Source organism: Canis lupus, chromosome 31, assembly GCF_048164855.1.
Source record: "Canis lupus baileyi chromosome 31, mCanLup2.hap1, whole genome shotgun sequence".
NCBI lineage: Eukaryota > Metazoa > Chordata > Mammalia > Carnivora > Canidae > Canis > Canis lupus.
In genome coordinates, this window is record NC_132868.1 from 14,508,150 (window position 1) to 14,528,011 (window position 19,862).

General features: G+C 40.6%; 1 protein-coding gene across 1 annotated transcript in view; it reads left to right on the forward strand.

Moving 5' to 3' along the window:
• The window catches only part of ACTL6A (actin like 6A), a 65,572-nt gene that overhangs the window by 16,713 nt on the left and 28,997 nt on the right, over positions 1-19,862 (forward strand). The window lies entirely within an intron of this gene.

A 19,862-nucleotide genomic window follows, 5' to 3' on the forward strand; every position in this document is an offset into this window, starting at 1 on the left:
GGGGTCTTAACTGTATAACTGTGTGCTGAATATCTTTGTAGGCCTTCCAGATTCTCTCTCCTTACCTCTCCACCCTTCTCTCTGCCTCCGTACAGAGTAACCAGTATCAATTAAGTGGATGGACGGACTTCAACCTTCTGGTTTCTGGCTGGGTTCAGATCAGAATGGAGGAGAGTAAGACATCATAGGTTACTCCCCCAGCTCCCTCCCGGCACTTTCCCCTCCATTGCCTGAGTCTCTCTGGGAAAATTCATGGCCCCTGTCAAGCAGGTCACCACACAGCTCTCTCTCCAGATGCAGTAACTTTCCTCCCTGCACCCCTGCAGGGCCATGGTTGGAGACAGCTCCTCCTCTCACTGGCTTCAGAGTACTGATATCCTCATACTTTTATAAACACTAAGGACATCATTTAGTGGACCCTGCTTCCATTACCTTAGTTGGAGTGTGCCGTCTGTTTCCTGTTGGTACCTTGACTGAATTTGAAACCAGAAATTGGATGAGATCCCTTAGGAAGGAAGAAGAGGGGATCCCTGGGTGGCTTAGCGGTTTAGCACCTGCCTTTGGTCCAGGGCACGATCCTGGAGTCCCGGGATCGAGTCTCACGTCAGGCTCCTGGCATGGAGCCTGCTTATCCCTCCTCCTGTGTCTCTGCCTCTCTCTCTCTCTCTCTCTATGCCTATCATAAATAAATAAATAAATAAATAAATAAATAAATAAATAAATCTTAAAAAAAAGGAAGAAAATGAGGAATACGTGGTGGATCAGTGAAGACAAGTTCGAGAAAGAGTCCTCCTAAATTGGCCCAAGCCACCATTTCCCTGAGACTCCCAGAATCTCTTATTGCCCTCACTCATCATTCCTGACTCCTTTTTGCCTCTCAGATATCTTGAAATTGCTTTGTAATTTGACTTCTGACATTCCCGGATCAGCCCATTTGTTGTATCTATCTCAGTCCTAAGGGAAATGGTTTGAGTTCTCCTGGGAGGCTCTGAACAGCTGTGCACAACTACAGATGCATTAGGTATGGGTGGGAGAGAGGAGTGGATGGGAACTGCCAAGGAGTTCACACACATGGGCACACACTATTATTCTATACAAGTCTCAGGTACAATGCTGTGAATATGGTCAAGGCAGAAGCAATTTCATATCAACTACTGATGTTGAGTACCTAACCTAACTCAGTACATGGTAGCAGCTCAATAAATTTTTTTTTGATGAATAAATGCTTTTTAAAAGATGGCTTACTGTGGGGATCCCTGAGTGGCTCAGCGGTTTAGCACTTGCCTTCAGCCCAGGGTATGATCCTGGAGTCCCGGGATGGAGTCCCACGTCGGGCTCCCTCCATGGAGCCTGCTTCTCCCTCTGCCTGTGTCTCTGCCTCTCTCTTTCTCTCTCTCTGATTGTGTGTGTATCTCTCATGAATGAATAAATAAAATTTTTTAAAAAATGGCTTACTGTGATATAGTTATACTATGCTCTTGGTGCATGAAACCTCCTTTATAGGCTTGACAACTAATTCCTTGAATTGCACTATTATAGTATGGCTCCAGTTACGCTTTTGTATACCCCGTATGCCTGGGTCTGAATGTTCTTTTATTTTTTTAAATAGAATTATATTGAGAAGATGACAACATAAACTCTGAAGAAACAGAGGCTATGGATTTTGGTCAGGTGGGCTCTAGGGCCATCAGATCGATATATCAGTGCTGTACTTCTAACAATTATCCTCTTTGTTTAAAGTGTGAAACTGGGGCAGCCCTGGTGGCGCAGCGGTTTAACGACGCCTGCAGCCCAGGGCGTGATCCTGGAAACCCTGGGTCGAGTCCCCCACCAGGCTTTCTGTATGATGCCTGCTTCTCCCTCTGCCTCTGTCTCTGCCTCTCTTTCTCTTTCTGTCTCTATGAATAAATAAAATCTTTTTTAAAAAATTTATTATTTATTTATTTATTTATTTATTTATTTATTTATTTATTTATTTATTTATGATAGTCACACAGAGAGAGAGAGAGAGAGGCAGAGACACAGGCAGAGGGAGAAGCAGGCTCCATGCACTGGGAGCCCGACGTGGGACTCAATCCCGGGTCTCCAGGATCGTGCCTTGGGTCAAAGGCAGGCGCCAAACTGCTGCGCCACCCAGGGATCCCAATAAATAAAATCTTTTTAAAAAAATGCTCAACCTTTGAGCTAAAATATTAAAAAAAAAATAATGTGAAACTGCCCATCCTGATATTTTTTGCCATTCCCACGAAACGTGCTTCCTGTAATTGGCAAGTTTTTGTAAAGCTTGTTAGCTATTTGCAGCCTCTGTGTTAAGGTGCTTGACTTATTTCTCTGACTCTTTTTTTTTTTTAAGATTTTATTTATTTATTTATTTATGATAGTCACAGAGAGAGAGAGAGAGAGAGAGGCAGAGACACAGGCAGAGGGAGAAGCAGGCTCCATTCACCGGGAGCCCAACGTGGGATTCGATCCAGGGTCTCCATGATCGCGCCCCGGGCCAAAGGCAGGCGCCAAACCGCTGCGCCACCCAGAGATCCCTCTCTGACTCGCTTTATCCTATCCTGACTCAGTATAGGTGAAAAACATTTCTCTCCTCTAAAAAATGGAGTTTGAATCCTGGCTGTGCCAATCTCACAAACTGTAAATTTGTGTAAGATTTTTAACTGCTTTGAGTCTTAGTTTCTTTATCGATAAAATGAAATTAATAGCACAGGTGATCCTCATTATTTAGATTCCCATATTTGTGAACTCATCTACTTGCTAGAATTTGTTTGCAATCCCCAAATCAAAGTACAAAAGGGCACTTCTGCAGTCATTTGTGAACATGTCAGTGCAATGAAAAATTTGAGTCACCTGACAGGCATGTTCCCCACTGAGTTTAAATACGGTGATACTTTGCTGTCTTGCTTCAACCAATATTGAAAACAAGTAATCTTTAAGTCTGTTTTGGGCCATGTTTTCACATTTTTGTGACTTTTCTTGGCGATTTTGTCATTAAAAATGGCCCTCCAGCATAGGGCTGAGGTGTGGTCTAATGTTCCTAAGCAGAGAAGGCTGTGATGTGCCTGACAGAAACAAATACATGTGCTACAATGTTAATCAATGATATATATTAAATAAAACAGCTTTAAACAGAATCACACATAAAAGAAGAATACATATTAATCAATTGATGAAAATGTTGCGAACAGAGGTTCACAGGAACTTAACCCTGTATTTTCCTTAGTAGCAATTGTTCAGTATTTACTAATTCAGTGTTTGCAAAGACTTCATGAAAGATAGCGAGGATTAGGATTGGGGCCCACCTTTAAAAACCTCATTTTAACTTGATTGCCTCTTTTTTTTATTTAGTTACTTATTTTCATTGGTCATAGAAGTTTACTGAATACACTTCAAGAGAGTGGCAGGTAGGATAGCAGAGGGGCTGTCTGCTAATTACCTCTTTAAAGAGTTTATTTCCAAATATAGTTACATTCTGAGGTACCAAGGATTAGGACTTTAACATAGAAATTTGGGGGGGGGGGGACCCAGTTTAATCCATAGGACAGCCTATCCATCCTCATTTGCCACACCTGGTTCTCTAGCCAGTCAAACTGGCCACTCGGCGTTCCCTGAAGTTTCCTTGCCCCTGAGCTTTGCTCACAATAAGGCATCCTTACAGCATCCTCTATCTCTACCTGTTTAAGTCAAATCTACCTTTTAAAAACCAGTGTATTGAGACACCTGGGTGGCTAAGTGGTTGAGCATCTGCCTTCAGCTCAGGCCATGATCCCTGGTCCAGGATCGAGTCGCACATTGGGCTCCCTGCAGAGAGCCTGCTTCTCCCTCTGTCTCACTCTCTCTCCCTCTCTCTCAGTGTGTCTCTAATAAATAAATAAAATACTTTTAAAATAAAAAATAAAACCCAGCATATTGAAGGGGCACCTGGGTGGCTCAGTCGGTTAAGCATCTGCCTTCAGCTCAGGCTCCCTGCTTAGTGGGGAGTCTGGTTCTGCCTCTGCCCCTCCCCTCTGCTCGTGCTCTCTCTCTCTCAAATAGATAAATAAAATATTAAAACAAAAAACCAGTGTATTGGTGCATGTTCATCAAAGAGGTAATTAAGTTAAAATGAAGTCTTTAAGGCGGGTCCTAATCCAATATGATTCATGTTTACAAGGAGAGGAAATTTGGACATAGAGACACATGCACACAGAGGAAAGACCATGTGAGGACAGAGGTGGAAGATGGCCATCTACAAACTAGTGAGAGAGGCTTCAGAAGAAACCAACCCTGTTGGTACCTTGATCTTAAACCTCCAGCCTCCAGAACTACAAGAAATGAATTGCTGCCATTTATAACAACAGCTTATGGTATTTGGTGATAGCAGCCCGAATGGTCTAAGACACCATGCAAATGAGTTTGGGTTGGATCTTGTAGTTAGTGTGAGCAACTAAAAGTTTTAGAGAGGGGTAATGTGATCCATGCTGCCCCTCAGGAAAAGAACTGGAAGCATCTTCTGAAGAAAATGAGCTAAAAATGAAGACGGGTAGGAGGCTGGGTCGATTATTGTTGTTGAGGCTGATTCTTCCAGGTTTATATATTTATATTTGAGGCTTATAAGATGGTGCCTATTTTTAGGCCCTGATACAAAAAGATGGCAGGGGAACAAGAAGATCAAAGCGTCTGGGACAAGGCTGGGAGAACGCTGTAAGAAAAGTGATATTGCGTGAGTTCTGGAAACCTTTCACAATAGCGTGTTTGACATTTTCAGTGGAGCCATGAGGACTACAAAAGAACTTTGCGACAATGTTCACTGAGCATAAGATGTACTATTTCCAAGTGTGTCAAGGATATCGTTGGGGATAAGAAATGCTGAGACCCAACTTGTGAATAACACGTTTCTAGCAGGCATTCAGCTGAGAGTCCTGAACTGCTGTATGTACCTGGACAAGAAGTAGCAACCTCAACCTTACTTTAATATGTATTTTTCTACATCATTTTGCATCTGGGCTTCTGGAGTCTGATCACTTAAGGGAAACTGAGGCAGTGATTGCATGAATCTAAAAACCAGGTAATAAAAGAGCTAGTAGCCATGTTTGTCATATGGAGGGTATAGTTTGGAGAGGTACTGCAAGGTGATACTGACAGGACGTAGCGACTAACCAGATCTGAGGGGACCAGGGAGAGTCACTGGGCTTAGCCCAGAATAACTCAGAGTTTGAATTTTGGAAGAGCAGAATAATTTCACTTTTGGACATGTCAAGTTTATTATTTATTTATTTATTTTAAAAAAGATTTTATTTATTTATGACAGACACAGAGAGAGAAAGAGGCAGGGACACAGGCAGAGGAAGAAGCAGGCTCCATGCAGGGAGTCCCGACATGGGACTCGATCCTGGGTCTCTAGGATCATACCCTGGGCTAAAGGCGGCACTAAACCATTGAGCCACCAGGGCTGCCCAAGGACATGTCAAGTTTAAAGAGCGTTTCCAACTGGGACACATGAATGCAAAACTCTAGTAGGCTAAGACCATAATACCTAGGTTTGAGAGCTTTTTGCTTGTGAGTGAGAAATATAGCCAAAGATACCAGGGATCTGTACTACAAGAAAAGAAAAGTAGAGGCTAGGAATAGCTGTTGGCAGGTTGCAGTACATTTCATTGGTCAAAGTAGAGGAATGGAGAGATGAGATCCTACCAGGTATCTGAAGGGAGAACTGAAAGTTTTATTTTTTTATTCTTATTTTTTTGAGATTTATTTATTTATTCATGATAGACATGGAGAGAGAGAGAGAGAGAGGCAGAGACAGGCTCCACACAGGGAGCCCGACGCTGGACTCAATCCCGGGACTCCAGGATTGTGCCCTGGGCCAAAGGCAGGCACCAAACCGCTGAGCCACCCAGGGATCCCCCGAACTGAAGTTTTATAATGGTCTTAGTGATTACCCCACGGACTAACCAGGTTTGGAATATTGGCAAAGAGAATATGGCAAGACAGGAAAGAATCTACAATGGTTGGAATGCCCTGGAGCCATTGAGAGAGTGGTACAGGAGAGAAGTAGAGCATCTATAGGGTGAGGCAGATATCAAGGGGACAGAGAACAAAGGAGGGACATGGAAAATCTAGTTTGAAAGGAGTGAGAGAGTGGTAGAAAGCTAGGGGGTGGGATGTTACTGTATCTCATTTCATAGCTGGTCACAGAAAAGTTCATTGCAGCTTGGTGAGCTAGACTGAACGGAAGCTGGACCAGTCCACTTCAGTGAACAGGTGCCCAGGATAAAGGTCCACTTAATGGTACTGGAGGAATGTCCACTCAATGGCAGAACCCAGTAGTCAAGAAGTATGTGAATCTATAAAGTTCAGGGTCCCAAGGAATGATCAGCTTCAGGGTGAATGCAGCTGCTGAGATCTAGGCACAGGTAATATCCAGAGGTTTGAGACAATACGAAAGAGGTTTTCAGTACCAGGAAAGTTGGTCACAGATAAAGCCCCAACTTTGGATTGCAGTTTTTTTGGTTGTTGTTGTTGGATTGCAGTTTTAAAGAAGAAAGGTCAATTACTAAAAATAATAATAATAATAATAATAATAATAATAATAAACTTTTAAAAAGTGAGAGGCACTAGGCTGACTCAGTTGGAAGAGCATGCAACTCTTGATCTCGAGGTTGTGAGTTCAAGCCCCACAATGGGTGTAGAGATGACTAAAAAAAAATTAACTTAAACAAATAAATAGGGACCCCTGGGTGGTTGAGCATCTGCCTTTGGCTCAGGGTGTGATCCCTGGGATCCTGAGATCAAGTCCCTCATCCAGCTCCTCCAGGGGGGCTTGCTTCTCCCTCTGCCTATGTCTCTGCCTCTCTCTGTGTCTCTCATAAATAAATAAAGAAAATCTTTAAATAAATAAATAAATGAGAGAGGTCAGGACCCATGGACATCTACAGAGACAGAACACTGTTAGGACTAACACACCAGGGAACAGATGAAAAAAATTTTTATTCCTTGGTAAATTTTTTAAAAAGACTTATTTATTTACTTTAGAGAGAGAGTGGGCATATGCGCCTGGTGGGGAGGGGTAGAGGGAAAAGGAGAGAGGAGCTCAAGCAGACTCCACTGATGAGTGTGGAGCCTGACATAGGCTCAATCTCATGACCCTGAGATCACGACCTGAGCTGAAACCAGGAGTTAGATGCTCAACTGACTGTGCCACCCAGGCACCAGAGAAAACCAACTCTTAATCAGAGTGAGACATGAACTGTATTTAAGAAACTGTTCAAGAAGGTAGGGGAACTTATTGACCCTAGAATAGGGAGTTCCTACTGCCCAAAGGAGATCCTAGTTAAAGGTGAAGCATGGGAGATATGAGAATGGACAGAGCCAAGGTATGAAAATGGGGAACTAGCAGAGAGAGGATGTGTGGTTATATAATTACAGAACTAGATCATTATGGAAGATGTTTACCCTAATCTCTGCTTTTGTCTCTTCTCATGGGCATAGCTGTTGTCTTTATACTTTAGTTCTGTTTTATTTTTTTAAGATTTATTTATTTATTTTAAAGAGAGAGAGAGAGAGAGGCAGGGGCAGAGTGAGGGAATGTCAAGCAGACTCCATGTTGAGTGCCAAGCCCAACACATGACCCATGAAATCTCGACCTGAGCTGAAATCATGAGCTAGACAGTTAACCAACTGAGCCACCTGGGTGCCCCTATACTTTAGTTTTAAAGGCAGAAAACATTTATGGTGTTTTTCTGTTAGTGTGCTAATCTCAACAAAATTATAAAGCAGATCAAGTGGATGATAAGATTAGAACTCCATCTGTAGTAGACAGAATAATGGTCCCCGCAACGATGTCCATAACCTAATCCCTGAAGTCTGTGAATATATTACCTTCCATGGCAAGATGGACTTTGCAGATGTGATAAAGGGTGAGATTGGTCGATTATCCTGGTTTACTTGGGCGGGCACAAGAATCCTTCTAAAATAGGCAGGAGGGTCAGAGTTAGAAAAGGAAATGTGTTGACAGAAACTGAGCACAGTGGTGTGGGACCATGAACCGAGGAATGCATGAGGCTTCTAGAAACTGGAAAGGACCGGGAATGGATTCTCCACTTTAGCCTCCAGAACAAACACAGCCCTACAGGCACCTTGATTTGTTCCCCATAAGACCTGACTTTGGACTTATAACTTTCAGAAGTGTAAGAAAAAATTTGTGCTGTGTTAAGCTGTTAATTTTGTGATACTTTGTTACAGCAGCAATGGAAAATTAATATAACATCTAAGGACATGACTGAGGAGAACCCAGACTTTAATTTCATGATGTAGGAAAAGGCAAGAAAAGGAGGACTGGAGTTAGGTTGGAAGATAGTGAGGGATTGTCATTTGCTATTCCTTATCTTTAAAATCAATAGAAATTGGGGCACCTGGATGGCTCAGTCACTTGAGCATCTGACTCTTGGTTTCGGCTCAGGTCATGGTCTCAGCAGCGTCCTGAGATCAAGCCCCAGGTCGGGCTCTGCGCTCATCAGGGAGTCCGGTTGAGATTTTCTCCTTCTCCCTCCCACTTGTGTGCATGTGCTCTCTCTTTCTCTCTCTCTAATAAATAAATAAATCTTTAAAAAAATCCAATAGAAGTAACAGCTAAATTCTCTCAGGAAAACATGCAATGGCTCTACGCTTCTACACAAATTCCAGGGTGTTTTGAAGTTATGCTTGTTGACTAACAAACTTCTCTGCAAAGAGAAATGGAAATTCCTTCTGGAAAGGTTAAATGAAAGAGAGTCGTAAATGATAAAAGAGAAGTTACAAGAAAATAAATACTGCATTTTAGAAATAGCTATTCAAAACAAAACAGAAAAAGAAAGTTATTCCATGCATTTACATTTTGTAAGGTAATTCTGTATAGTTTCTGAGGAAATGGGTTCTTAGCAGACCAAGAAAACTTGTGACAGTAAATTCTCATAAATTTCAAGTAAGAGTATTTTTTTAAAATTTGTGGAAAATTCCACTTTATTCTATAAATCATTATACTGTAGTATCAACATCTCGGTCTTTTCTTTTTCTTTCTTTCTTTTTTTTTTTTTTTTTTAGGATTTTATTTATTTATTCATAAGAGACACCGAGAGAGAGGCAGAGATACTGGCAGAGGGAGAAGCAGGCTCCATGCAGGGAGCCCGATATGTGGGACTCGATCCCAGGATCCCAGGGTCACGCTCAACTGCTGAGCCACCCAGGTGTCCAAACCTCTAGGTCTTCTGAATCCGTTTATTTTCATTAAAAAGTAGCTAATTGTAGGGGTGTCTGGCTGGCTCAGTCAGTAGACCTTGTGAGTCTGGGTCTTGGGGTCGTGAGTTTCAGCCCCACACTGGGTGTAGAGATTACTTAAAGAAAAATAGATACTTGTAAGAGTTAATTTTATTAATATAGATGCATCCTTCTCATCTCTCTCTCCCTGGTGTTCCCAGATCTTTTCTTGGACGGTATTTGAGGCTTGCTCTGATTTAATTCAGGCATTTGAAAGTACATGTGAGGCATTACTCCAGAGGGCTAATTGGATTTTTCTTACACAATGGATTTTTTTTCTCTGAGTAACAAATACACATGTATACAAACTCCACACACTGAGAACTATTTGAAGAGGAATTTAATTTGGTGATGGTTCTCTTAGCCTTTCCAAGTTAGTGACTACACAATGAACAAGGCAAACCAAGAGTTAAAAAGCTGCAGGTAAGGGTGTGAGACCAATTTGAAAGGCAAATTGAGCAATTATGGAGTCCTAGAGGATGGCACCCTGAGAATTCAGCTGTGCCTGGCTAGCCAGGGGCACAGGCCAAGTCATGGGGAAACCCAGTAAGACAGCTGAGCCAGGTAGGCCTCCAGTCCGGTGCTTCAGTGTGCAGGGAAGAATTCGGAGTTAGCAGGGATATAAAGGAGTTCAGCCAGAGCCTGGAAAGATCAACAGTAGCCAGCAGCTGAAACACCATCCAGACAGGGCAGCTGGGCTGTGGGTGGCAGCTATCCCCCTGCCTGGGTTGGTTTTGAGCAGGTTTTCCTGCTGTAAATGGAAAGAGGATAAACAGACCCATCCAAGTATTGGAGAATGCAGCTGAGGGTTAGATGGTCTGAAAAAAAACAAACAGAAAACCAAACAGAATCCTCAGCCCCTAGTAGCTCTGGGTTGGATATCCTAATGAAAGTGAACTACCTACCTTTCTGTGCATGATTCTAAAGGCAAAAATCATAAATAAAAAGCGATATACTCATATCAATGTTATAAAATTTTTTAAACTTCTATATGTCAATAAATATTCACAAAGATGCAAAGACATAGACGTCCAAGATATTTATAACTCAAGATAAAACTATCATTTAATCTATATGAATATTTATAACTGCAGAAAATTAGGCATGATTGAAATGTTGATCAAAAGACAATTGCTGAAATTGGGAAATATCCCAACAGTGAAATTTAAGGCCTTCTTTTTCATAAGTACTGTATAATATTTCAGGCGTATGGGCCATGAAGTGCCTTTTGCAACTACTCAGTTCTGTAGTTGTAGCACAAAGCCCACCATAGACAATCAGGAAACAAAAGAGCATAGAATGTTCCAGTAAAACTTTACTTTCAAAAACATGTGGCCAAATCCACAGATTATAGTTTGCTGATCCATGTTTTAAACAATAACTGTTGTAAAAATTAGGTAATCTATGTATAATACTATGGACCTATTTGAATTATATTAAACAAAAACTCAGAACAGAATGTGTATTTATACAATGTTCTATTACTAAATATTTTATACATCAAGTATATAAATAAAATTATATATAACTATATGTGTTTACATATTAAAATATTGTAATTATATATATATATCTATCCTTATGTAAATAAAGAGATAGTTCAAGCAAAGGAAAAAGCCCTGAAATAATATGTATCAAAATGTTAACCTGGAGATCAATATCCTGATTTAGGACTGTAAAATGATTTTCCTAGTGTAAAACTTTAAATGATTTCTTTAAAAAATAATGACTAAAAGAAATTTATTATGCAAAATGAAATATTAAAAAATGTATACATGACTCTACTAGTCATGTGTAACTGTTTTCATTTCTCTGTGTTGTTCTCTTTCAATTTTTATCTGAACTATATGTTTATCAAAGTATATATTTTTTTCCTGATTTTCTTTGCCTTATCTCTGGTGTATCATCAGGGTCAGCAGTTTGCAATAACCGCGGTTCAGTAAATGTTAGTTAACAACTGTGATTTTTTTTTTTTAAGATTTTATTTACTTGACAGAGAGAGAGAGATTGCGTGAGCAAGTGAGTCCGAACAAGGAGAGCAGCAGAGGAAGAGGGAGAAGCAGACTCCCCCACTGAGCAGGGAGCCTGATGGGCTCTATCCCAGGACCCTGGGATCATGACTCAAGCTGAAGGCAGACACTTGGCCAACTAGGCCACCCAGATGCCCCAACAGGTGTGATTATGATCTCAGTGATAATGATATGAAGGAAAGCAATTTTAGATAAAGTTTTTAACAAGGCTTCTTAGAAAAACTAGCAATAGCATTCACAAAGGTTACTGTCAAGTGTTACTCTGGAACCAGAGATACCATGCAAAATTGTTCAGAATCTCTTTGTTCAGATATCCCAGGGGATAGATACCAAAAAGTTCCCCCAGAGCATTGCTATCTCCGTCTTTCTTACTATAGCCCAGTTGGCATAGTGGGAATGTCACTTCTAAAAGCTGACAGAACAATATGAAATGATCAAAGGTTTAGCTTGTGAATTATTCTGCTTGCTTTTGTCTTCCAGAATCTAGACCCCTAAAAATGTATTCCCATATTTGATGCACCAGTGATGGTACAAGGAGTAAAATCAGAACCTTTTTAATCCCTGTGTGAGTTTATTAAAGTCTGACAGTTAATGAGGTGAGTAATCTTAGAGTAGCATAATGTGATTCCATATGAGCTCTAAGAGGTAAAGGGAGGGAAAAGAGAGACTGGACTCCAGAATCACACTTCATCATACTGACTACGTACAATAGGCTAGTTATGACCTAGTCTGGTGCTCAAATTCTTCAATATTTGGGTTTTTCCACATGGATGTGGGCACTTTTGACATTTCTTATCAGAAATCAACAAATATAATGGTAAGTTTAAAATGCAGGTTTTCTTATAGTCAGTTTAGGTAGAGCTGGAAGATGGCAGTTATTTGACTTGTCTGCAAAGACCAATGGTTTTGTAATGAACAATTAATTCCTGTGCTTCTTACACTGTTTTTCAAAAAACTTGGATCTGCCCCTATCCGCAAAAGAAACAGAACAAAAGAAACACCTTCTCACACCTACCAACAAAACAAACCCTAGAAGCTGTTCCTTGGCTAGAGCCAGAGTGCATTCTGCAATTAAAATGTGAGTACCACTTATTAGGTGTGCCAAATGCTTTCTCTTTTCTTTGCAACTGTCTTATTCATATGCCAGAGTGGAGATGAAAGACTTCAAATGGAAGGATTGCACAACCACCACCCACAGCTTTGCAAGCTTTGGTGGAAGCCTAAGCCTAAGTGAACATTTGGGATCCATTCTCCAAAGTAGCAACTGGAATGTGTTAGCAGCCATTTTCATATAATGTGGGAACCGTTATAGTCCTTGAGTGGAACCACAGCTCATTTCTACTTGTATTCTCAGTGCTGGTCTAGAGCAGGTGTTCAATAAATTAGGTGATCAAAGATTCAGCGTGCTTTTGTTATCCAGAGTCTAGAGCCTCCATTAATGGCACAGTTAGTACAATCAGAGGCTCTGCCTAAACAGCTAATGATTGAATGAAACCTTGTATAAAAAAACTCCATCTTGACAGAAGTTCTGTGCTGGAAAAAGTATACTCCCAAACATGTTAATGGATGAATGTAAATTGTACAACCTCTGAGTAATTTGGTAATGACCATTGGAATAAATGCATCTACCCTGTGACCCAGCAATTCCACCTCTGGGAATTCATCCTGCGTAAAAACTCTCTCACATATACATACAGAAAAGAATAGTCATTGCAGTATTCTTTATATCAGCAAAAGACTAGAAACAACTTAATGTCTGCGTGTAGAGAATTCGTCAAATAAATGATGGTATATACTATAATGGAATTCTCTCTGATGTTGGAATGAGTAAGAGAATTATACATACTGATATGAATGATCTTCAAGATATAATGGTTGAGTGAAAAAAATCAGGTGCAAAACAGTGTTTAGTATGCCTACTACTTGTGTAAATAAACAAAGAAGATAGAGGAAGGGATACCCATACGTGCTTTTTTTCTTTTGAAAAAACTCTCTGGAAGGTTAAAAAAGAAATTAGTGAAAGTGGGTCAATTTGGGTGGAGAAACCAAGGAATTTCAAGGATTGGAGGGAGGAAGACTTGCTTTTTTCACTCTTTAAAAAAATTTTTTAAAATTATTTATTTATTTATTTATTTATTTATTTGAGAGCAAACAAAGGAGGAAGTAGAGAGAGGAGAAGCAGCTTCCCCTGTGAGCAGGGAGCCTGATGCAGGGCTCTATCCCAGAACACTGAGATCATGACCTGATCTGAAGGCAGATGCTTAACCAACTGAGCCACCCAGGTGCCCTGCTTTTTTCACCCTTTTGTTTTATATCAGCTTCTAGCTGTGTGTATAGACTAGCTACTAAGATATATTAAATAAAAATGCTCAAAAGTAAACACTTTCAAAAAAAATTTATTTATTTTTATTCATGAGAGACACACAGAGAGAGGCAGAGACACAGGCAGAGAGAGAAGCAGGCTCCATGCAGGGAGCCCAGTGCAGGATTTGATCCCCTGACTGGGGATCATTTCCTGAGCCAAAGGCAGACGCTCCACCACTGAGCCACCCAGGTGCCCCTCAAAAGTAAACATCTTAAAATTAGTTTCCAAAGAGAATGCTTTTTAAAACTCACTTACCACAGTGTGAGTTGGCAAGGGAGGGGAGTGATATATCTACATATTTACTCATAGAAGCATAGAACATCTCTGAAGAAGAAAATGGGGTAGCTAGGGATACAGGTAGAAGAGAGACATTCCTGTATGTCTTTTTGTACCTTTTGATTTAAGTAAACATATGTGTATATCTATATGTATAATAAAAATTAACATTGTTTTTGTTTTTAAAGTTAACAAGAAGTGGGACACCTGGGTAGCTCAGTTGGTCAAGCACCTTATTCTTGGTTTCAGCTCAGGTCATGATCTCATGGTTCGTGAAATCAAGCCCCAAATTGGGCTCCCCGCTCAGTGCAGAGTCTGCTTGAGATTCTCTCTCCCTCTTTTCCTCTCCCCCTGCCCCTCCCCTTGTGCTCTCTCTCTCTCTCAAATAAACAAACAAATAAATTTTTTTTAAAAAGATAAAGTTTACAAGAAGTGTAGGGGAAGTGGAAAGGAAAAGATACCTTGGGAAATAGGAACAGCATGTTTGGTAGGGTCAGAAAGCCCTAGTTTCAAATCCTGACTCTTTTAATAGCTGTGTGATGTTGAGGAACTTGCTGAAATCTCTGGGCCTCTAATGAAAAAACCTTCACAGAAATGTTGTATGGATTAGCTAGAAAATACTACATATAAAGCACATTTCTTATGATAGTACTTATTAGGAGGTCAGTACTTTGTAGTCATTATTATCATATAGCAGATGACCTTTTTCACATTCCAAAGATAGTTCAAGGGTTCTAACAAGCAGTACAGAACAAGAACCTTGGACTTGGTTCAGTGTTGCTATATGGGGTGTGTAAGAGCCCCAAACACGGATTAGCACTGACCTAGATCAGTGGGAAGCCCAGGATTGACCCTGAAATGACCCCAGGGGGCATGTTGCTACTTTCCAGCACCAGTTGATTCAATGTGGAAAGTGTTTATGTTGTGATTTCTGAAAAGAGCTGTATCAAATGAGCAAAGAGATTTTTTAAAAGTGATCATGAAGGTGCAGCCTGGGTGGCTCAGCAGTTTAGCACCGCCTTCAGCCCAGGGTGTGATTCTGGAGACTCAGGATCGAGTCCCACATCGGGCTCTCTGCATGGAGCCTGCTTCTCCCCCTGCCTGTATCTCTGTGTCTCATGAATAAATAAATAAAATCTTAAAAAAAAAAATTTAAAAAGTGATCATGAAAAAAACAACAAAGACTTATAAGATCTACATCTAGTATTTCATCTTCTTTTCTCTCTTTGTTTGTCTTTTTAGGATCACATTGTCAATATATGACAAATCTATCAGTGTGTTATAACGTACCAGCTATAAACACATATTTTTCTTTTGTTTCTTTGTCTAGCTAGGTCATACTATTTGAAATGGTTAGCAGAGCTCTTACTATACTAATGGCAAACAGACATGTAAATCTGACCGATCATATTTCTATTGGTAAAAAACTCTAGACTCCAGATATTTATCCTTTATCCTGGGAGTGCTTATATTTTTGGAATTTCACTAAACAGAATGTGGTACGGTTTACATTGAAATTAGTTTTAGGTAATTGCTAATGTCACATGTTTTACTGCATGAAATGAAGTGATTTTAAAGGTACATGAATTGTGTCATTCTTTTTAACAGAAGATAATCTCTTGAATTTGTTTCCTAACTTGCATTAGTAAGTTGCAATTTTTTTTTTCAACTCTGAGACTGATATAGGCTGAGACAGTGGAGAAGCTGGGTAATATTTTATAACAATTGCTGTGATTCCATAATCTGAAATCTGACAGAGCTGGTGAAAAAGGAGTGAGGTACAGCATCTTATGTGGGCTGAAGCAGCATTAAAGAATGGAAGACCAGCGACCCAGTGAGGCAAAACCAAGTGTTGCACCGGGTACATAGAAGAAATTCTTGCCGCTTACAAAAGATTTCTGAAAGGGCACTTATTTTTATTGATCTGGATTCAGAGGCAACGACTAAGCATCTACTAAGGGCTCAATAAGTTTACATACATGTTACTTCAGTATATTTTATTTTGGGGTTGATAGAAGGAGAATGCTGGCCTAGGCGGGAAAATTGCAAAGCACTGATTGCGTGGGATGTTATGCCCTTGAGAACTGATATAGAGACAATAACCTTGAATTGCTGTTGTTTTTGTCATTTTTTTTTTTTAACCCGACTAGCTATCAGTAATGTTGATGAAGGCTGAGTCAAGACTTTAGGGGAAACATGTTAGGCTATGAAGGAGAAATATTAACCTAATATTAGCCACCACCACCCCCCAAAAAATGCCAAACCCTCACGTATTTAATATTTTACAAAATAGATTCTGATGGGTCAGTATTTTTCTTTTAATGTATTTTCTACCAATTTTCCTAATTACGAGGAATGGAAGACAACAAGCTGCCACAGTGTATGTCTTGCCACAAAGGAAACCATGTCATTATTATCGAGGATGTGCAGTTACCTGACAGTTCTTGGGATGCTGAATAGGTTTCCTTTCTTAATAATCCCTTTCTCTGGTAATTCAATATGTTAAGGTCAACAGACTTAGTGCCCTATTACAATTTTGCTCCATTAAAATTTATGAAAGACTTAGGTGTGCACTTTCATCTGCATTAACATGTCATTAGTCCTGACACAGCAGATGACTGAAGTTCAGTTCATTTGAAGTTCATTATAATGGTTTATTAACATATAAAGTAACATGTCCAGTGGTACATCAAGAGAACAAGCTGACCTGAAATTATGAATGATGTTTTCTAATATTTTTTCAAATTATCAAATGAAGCAAAACCCTTATATTAAACAAAAATAGCTAAGCATGACTTTCCAGTATTTTCTCAAGCTGTCTTTGTGTTGTCACACTGAAGATTCCGCTGAACTCCAGTGTGTTCTTTATGGGTGGAGACATTCCCGGCATCCCAGGCCTCCCTGAAGGCTAGCAGTGTGGTCCTCATTAATTCCACTGAACTGTTTTCTGATGAACTCTGAACTAGTAGGACAAATATTTTACTTTTTCAACACAACCTAACATGTTTGGGAAAGGTTAGAGATAGTATTGATGAGATATCAATGTATATAATCTACTTAAATTGGTAGATATGAATTACTATGCATTTAAATTGTAAACAGATTTAAATGAATTACTATGTATTATGAACACAAATAGTTTTATTTCAATATTTAATTATTACCAAAGTAGCATATATTTTATAGCCATCAGTTTTATTAGTCAAACACAGTATAAAACCACAGAGTGGAAATGGAAGTGTTTTTTGGGATGTGATTATGTATCTATATAGTGAGAGCTATAATCATGGGGAAAACAGTTAAGCTATAATCATGGGGAAACAGAGTACTTAGTGCAGTGTGCTAGATGGGGTAAACAAATTATTTTAGGGGTTGAGAACTCTTTCTACAAGGGGTCTGATAATAAACACGTTCTCCAGCTTAGTGTGCCACACATTCTCCGTCATAACTACTCAACTTGGCCTTGCAGAGCAAAAAGCAGCCATAAACGAATAAGCCTGGCTATGTTCTAGTAAAGCTTAGTTTACAGTCATTGAAATGCAAATTTCATATAATTTTCATGTCACAAAATATTATTTAAAAATATTTTTATTTTATTTATTTTTAAAAAATATTTTATTTATTTATTCATGAAAGACAGAAAGAGAGAGACAGAGACATAGGCAGAGGGAGAAGCAAGCTCCCTACGGGAAGCCCGATGTGGGACTCGATCCCAGGACCCCCGGATCATGACCTGAGCCAAAGGCAGATGTTCAACCACTGAGGCACCCAGGCGCCCTTTAAAAAATATTTTTAAAAACTATTTAAAAATGGGGATGACTGGATGGCTCAGTCAGTTAAGGATCAGACTCTTGTGACTCTGGGTGGCTCAGCAGTTGGTGGCTCAGGGCATGATTCTGGGGATGGAGTCCTGTATCCGGCTCCCCACAGGGAGCCTGCTTCTCCTTCTGCCTGTGTTTCTGCCTCCATCTCTATGTCTCTCATGAATAAATAAATAAAATCTTTAAAAACAAAAAGGATCAGACTCTTGATTTCGGCTCAGGTAATGATCTCAGGATCCTAGGATCAGCCCCACAGGGGCTGGGGAGTCTGCTTGAAATTCTTTCTCTCTCCCTTGCCCTCTCCCTCTGCCCCTCCTACTGCTTGCACTTTCTCTTTCTAAAATGAATAAATAAATCTTAAGAAAAAATGGAGGTCCTGGGTGGCTTAGTCACTTGAGAGACTGACTCTTGGTTTCAGCTCAAGTCCTGATCTATAGGGCCTCAGATGGAGCCTACAGTGGGGCTCTCTGCTCAGCTGGGAGTCTACTTAAAATTATCTCCCTCTGCCTCTCCCCCATCTCACCCCCAATTGCGTGGGCCAGCTCTCTTTCAAATAAATAATTTTTTTAAAAAAGGTTTTATTTATTTACTCATTAGAAACACAGAGGGAGGGAGAGACACAGGCAGAGGGAGAAGCAGGCTCCATCCATGCAGGGAGCCCAATGTGGGACTTGATCCTGGGGCTCCAGGATCATGCCCTGAGCTGAAGGCAGATGCGCAACCACTGAGCCACCCAGGCATCCCATAAATAAATCTTAAAAAAAAAAAAAAAACCCATGCATTTATTTTATAATGATTTATTTATTTATTTGAGAGAGAGACAGAGAGAGCACAAGCAGGAGGGGCAGAGGGAGAGGGAGAGAGAAACTCGAGCAGACCCTGTGCTTAGAGGAGAGCTCCAAGCAGGGCTCCATCTCACCACCCTGAGATCAGGACCTGAGCAGAAACCAAGAGTCAGATACTTAACTCACTGTGCCACCCACATGCCCCTCCAAAAAAACATTTAAAAGTGAAATAACCGGGGACCCCTGGGTGGCTCAGCAATTTAGTGCCTGCCTTCAGCCCAGGGCATGATCCTGGAGTTCCAGGATTTAGTCCCACGTTGGGCTCCTTGTATGGAGCCTGCTTCTCCCTTTCCCTGCTTCTCTGCCTATGTCTCTGCCTCTCTCTCTCTCTCTCTGTCTCATGAATAAATAAATAAAATCTAAAAAAAAAAAAAAGTGAAATAACCATTCTTAGCTCATAGGCCACACAAAAACAGAAAGCAGATTGGATATGTCCACAGGCTATGGTTTCCTGACCTCTGCATTGTCTCATTGGGTTAATGGGGATTTCCTAAATGGCCACATATATTGAGATTATATTATCAAGGGAATGGGAAGATTTTCTCACTAGCCTTGTTCCTCACCCTGCTATCACTTTCTACCACGCTGCTGGCACTGACTTACAGGGCTTTATTCTGTGGTTCCTAAGGTTAGGAGCAGCCCTATAGTCTAGACTCTAGAGAAACCAACTATAGAACTGCTTTCAACTACAGGAATAATACAACCCATCTTCAGGGTTTAAGTTGAAGTAACATGACCACATTTGGGTGTTTTTTATAGGTTGAGCTGCTTGCAATGTGGCCAAGAGGCAAGGCAGTAAGTTATTGCAGTAATTCAGGGGAGAGACAACAGTGACCAAATTGGGCTGATAAAATAGGGGACTGGGGCAGCCCGGGTGGCTCAGCGGCTTAGCGCCGCCTGCAGCCCGGGCGTGACCCTGGAGACCCGGGATCGAGCCCCGCGTCGGGCTCCCTGCGTGGAGCCTGCTTCTCCCTCTGCCTAGGTCTCTGCCTCTCTCTCTGTGTCTCTCATGAATAAACACGTAAAATCTTAAAAAAAAAAAAAAGAAAAAAAAAGAAAAAAAAAAAGAAAAGGAGACTAAGAGCAGTAGACAGACTGGATATGTATTTAGTACTAGGTACTCGGTTGGTTGGGGACTGTTGTGCACCTGTGTCAGAGGATAAAAGGTGATACTTTAAAAAATCATTTTTAAAGTGGTCCTTAGGGATCCCTGGGTGGCGCAGCGGTTTGGTGCCTGCCTTTGGCCTAG